Source organism: Chinchilla lanigera, unplaced genomic scaffold (genome assembly GCF_000276665.1).
Source record: "Chinchilla lanigera isolate Chin_1 unplaced genomic scaffold, ChiLan1.0 scaffold00020, whole genome shotgun sequence".
In the NCBI taxonomy this organism is placed as follows: Eukaryota; Metazoa; Chordata; class Mammalia; order Rodentia; family Chinchillidae; genus Chinchilla; species Chinchilla lanigera.
Window position 1 is genome coordinate 15,676,377 of NW_004955421.1, and position 4,565 is coordinate 15,680,941.

General features: G+C 48.5%; 1 long non-coding RNA gene across 1 annotated transcript; it reads left to right on the forward strand.

Moving 5' to 3' along the window:
• The first annotated feature begins 914 nt into the window (after nucleotides 1-914).
• On the forward strand, nucleotides 915-1,519 carry LOC102029753. The gene is made up of 2 exons (XR_260796.2): nucleotides 915-1,232; nucleotides 1,355-1,519. It is a non-coding gene; the product is annotated as an uncharacterized LOC102029753 (long non-coding RNA).
• Nucleotides 1,520-4,565: the final 3,046 nt, after the last annotated feature.

A 4,565-nucleotide genomic window follows, 5' to 3' on the forward strand; every position in this document is an offset into this window, starting at 1 on the left:
GTTCTGGAAGTGCTGTGGTTTACAAAGTCTTTTTTTCTCTTTTCCTTTCTTTTTTTTTTTTTTTTAAGAGAGCTGCCTGTCTCTGTAGGTCCAAGTAGCAGAAATAAAACTCAGAAGTACTGGCATTTACGAGTGGCTTTTGAAACTGGAGAATGTCACAGAAATGTAAATCATACTCTTCCATGAGCCCAAGATTGTGTCTTTTTCTAAAGGCTTTTGAAACCATTGGCCACTGACCAAGGGTTCTAGCGGTGCCCAAACTGAATTCTGGCTGTTGCTGCTTGTGGAAGAGCTGGGCTGCTGAGACGCCAGGCTGGTATTCACTGGTGTTTGGCTTCTTTCTGGCGGCTGCATGGCAGGCAGCTATCCTGTGAACAGGAAGTTCCAGGCAGACAAGCTGAGGAACAGGGTGAGCTGGTGTCCAGCCCTTCCTGTCGCGGGAGGGACTGGAACGGGGGGTGGGGGTGGGGTGGAGCCATGTTGCAGGAACGTGCTGCTTGTTACCAGACCAGGGGAACCCAGGAGTCCTTACATCCCACCTCTCTGCCACAAACACTAGCAGCTGGCTCCCCCGAACCCCGTGTTCTCTAGACAAAAGGGCTGCGGGTAGTCTCAAGTCACCCTGGTGTCAGACTTCCCTGCCACCAGCAGCGACAGAAAACACCAGGATGTAACACTGGGACCCATTCCCCGGTCTTCTCTCGGGGTCCTCAGGGTTCTTGTCTCAAGAGGATGCTAGGGTACCTGCCACACTGCCCGCGCTGGGGAACTAGTGGCACAATTCTTCCTAACGCTGCCATGTGGTCACCGAGATGAGGCCTGGCGCTGTTCCTCCTTTTATTACCCGGCCGTGTGCCGATGGTCACGCCCACTGCCCCTCGCTACAACCACGCCCACACTGTGCTGGGGTTGCAGTCACTCCCGCGCCGCACGGCTCGGGCTGCGGCCAGCCGGCACGGACGTTCTTCTCACAGCTGCCTTCAGCCGAGTGGCTGCCACCAAGTTCCTGAGAAATGACTCACAGGAGACTGCTAACTCGGGGAAGTCTGCTGCCTGCTTTGGATGTCGCAAGGCTGATGCGCTAAGAGGCCAGCAGATCGTACCTGGACTCGAGAGCCCTCCCAAGTGCACATCTCGTGGGCTCGCGAGCTCGCTCCGCGCGACTGTCAGGGACTGGCTGCCTGCTGGCTCGCTCCGAGGAGAAATCAGAGCGGCGCGGAGGATCCTGGCAGGTTGACGCCTCAGCGGGACATTTTTTGGGGGGGAGAGCGGGTTGGGCCCCCCGTTTGTCCTGTGCCGTCCAATAAAACCTCGGCTTCCCTTCTGTCCCTCTGTCCCTGGAATCCCTCACCAGAGCAAGCTGGACTGGTGCCAACTTAGCCCTGAGAACCGTGCCACGCCCCCTGGACACCCTCAGTAAGCATTTGGACGGCCTGACTCCGAGAACACGGAATCTCCAAGGTCACAGCCTTGGTCTGCGTCATTCTTGTTTACAGGATAAAAATTGTTGGTCTGGAAATGTTCTTGTTTCTTCTCTCTCACCCCACCAGAAACAGCCTTGTACACAGTACTGTAAGTGACTGCCCTTCTCCTCCCACTGGCCAAAGAGGAGGGATTCCTTTAGGCTAGTGAGAGAGTAGGTTGATCTGTATAATAAAGAGATGCGAGAGGGGTGTATGTGTGAGTCCTTAAACTTCAAGTATGTCAGGACTGCCTGGAGATTCATTGAAATGCAGGTTAATTTTTGGTGCCTGGGGTCCTCAGACCACCTTTTGCACAACAAGGATATAAAGGACTGGGTGTCAGGGAGGTTTGCATACATAGATCAATTCTTTGGAGCAGCTTCAGCCTGGGAGAAAAATGGATAGAAGGGAAAAGAGGTTATTTTGATATGTGTTGTCACAGCCTTAGTATTTGGCTGCCGTCATTCCAAGAAATGCACGGATCTATCTTCCTTGTTTGTCATCTGCCCAGACTCAAGCCCCTCTTCTGCTAATTGCTCTCCAATACTCTCTGGTGGAATGTGAGCCAAGCAAGCGAGTCCTTCCTCCCCAGCATGTGACCACCGCAAGGCCAGCGGGAGCTCCCTCCCTGAAATCTGAATCATGAACTCGGGCGCAAATCCAAGAGCAGTTGGAGTGTTCTCATTCCAGCCACAGCAGCTGAGTGAGACTGCTGAGCATTTCTGCTGCCAGGAACCTTCCGGGGATGCTGGGCACCCAGCGGCTCCCAGCCTGACTCTAGCCTTCCCTTTGCTCTAGGGAGCTCTCCAGCATCCTTCCAAGAATCCCCGTTCTGCCTAAATCAGCCAGTCAGTTTCTGTATCACATCCCTGTGACAACAGTCAGTGTAGCATTTTGAACTATTTTGAAATAATATTTCCTTTCCAGACCCCGTATGTGTACATGTGTTAATTATCACACCGCTTCACTCTGACTCTGATCTCATGGGTGCTGACCTCGTATCATTTGCATTTGGAGTCCCTGCCCAGGACTGTGCCAGAGAGAAAGACCTAGGTGCTCAATTAATGGCCGTAGAATGAGCAGTCAGCATGTACACTGTCTCCAGCATCTGTCAGCTGCCTCTGCCTAGGGACACATTCAATGGTCTTTAAGTACTAAAATAGCAACAGCTTATAGGCAAGTGTAGGCAAGCTCATAGTAGCAACTGGCTAATACACTTTGACCTTGTTCTCTGCTTTCCTCTCTCCCTACACTTTTTAAAAGCAAAATGTGGAGGTCAGAATGGAGCACCATGTTTGTCTCATGGGTATGTTCTAGTTTGATTACAATATTTCCACTTAGCTGGGCATAATGGCATATGCTTGCAGTCCCAGCTACTTGGGATACATGAGGATTGCTTGAAGCCCATAAATAAATAAATAAACAAACAAATAAATATATAAATAAAGAAATACCCACACAAGTATTGGGGCCTTCGCAGCTGAAGCACTTCTCCCTAAGGAAAAGCAAACCGTGTCTTCTATAAAGGTGAATGCTCCAAACCATGACTGACAAGATCTCAGTTCAAATCAACCCTCACTGCTTGATGAACTAGCTAGCCTTGGGCACGTTACTTAACTTCGTAGAGTCTTGGTTTTCTCATCTGTAAAATGGACATGATAATACTATCTCCCTTAGAGGGCTTCTGTGTGGATTCACTAAGACAATGCAAATAAATGGCTAACATTCTACCAATGCACATTATAAAGTACATGGAACATTTTGAGCACCTGACAAGTGTAAGCTATTAAAATTCATTTTCTACTCAGGCTTCCCACTCTGAACCAGATTTTCAGAAAGCATGTGATCTAATTATGATAAAAAATATATATACACGGGGAAAGACAAGATGGAAAACATACTACAATCTTTAATGTTTGTCTATGGGTGTGACATTATGTATAATTTTCATTTTCTTCTTTCAGCTCTCTTTGCTTTCTAGTTTATGTGACAATGAGATGTATATTACTTTCATGACTAGAAGATAAGCCCTGACAAGTGCTATCTCTGATAGAGATGAAAAACTGCAAGTTAATTTTGTAGGAACTGGATTTTTAAAAAATCCCAGTTTGGTGGAGAAATCAGTGTTTTCTGGTCAAGAGCTAGTTGGGAGGGAAATGACATCAATTTCGGTTCACACTGGCTCGAGTGACAAATCATAATGCAAAATGAAAGCACGCTGAGAGTGGGGTGGGGACTGAACACATTCTGGGTTTTGCCTGGTGAATCATCAAGCTAGAAATGACCTCAGGAGGGCATGTGACCTGCCCCTCTCCACACCTCTGGAAGCTTGCCCTGCTACTTTTCAGGACCCATGAGCAATGATCCTATTTTAAGCTATCTAGGAACTAAATCTACACGCATTTCTTTCCTCCTGAGCATCAGGCAGGCTTGGCTTAGCTTTTGCAGGTGCTATCAACTTGGAATCTCCAACCTAGTTTTTCTTTTTGCCTGCAAGAGGCCTGTCCCAGATCTCTCCCACTTTACCTTGGGTCCCTGGACAAAACTGAATAAACTGAATGCCCCTGGAAGTCAGTTTTGTCAACTGCAAAATAGAGCTGGGAAAGTTTGGAAGAGGTAATGCAGAGCTGGAAGCTAAAAGGGGGTGATCCAGCATCACAGCCCATGCACTTAACCCTGCCCTTACCACCCCAGTGGTAAAAGCAAGACAGACAAAGGCAGTTTGTCTACAAAAATCAGCAGGAATGTGGAGTTAGGGGTGGTGAGCCTGTGAAAAAGGAGCAAGGAATGTGGAAATGGGAAGTAGGATGGACTGAGAGGAGGGTACCCAGAGAAAAAGGGAGGGAGCTCAAGAGAAGCGGGATCAGCCAGGGCAGCTGGAACGAAAGAGATACACTAGTTAGAGCCACAAAGCAAGGAACTGGAACCAGGATGCTACGTTTTGTTTTAATTTATCTGCTCTGCAGGATTTTGATAGTCCTCCCCTCATCCACAGAATCTCTCAGGAACACACCTCATGCTCATGTGCTTTGGCACATGGAGAATATGAGATGGTCAGGATAGCAGAGAAGGGGAGGAGACAGCATCCTCAGGAGGACAGGA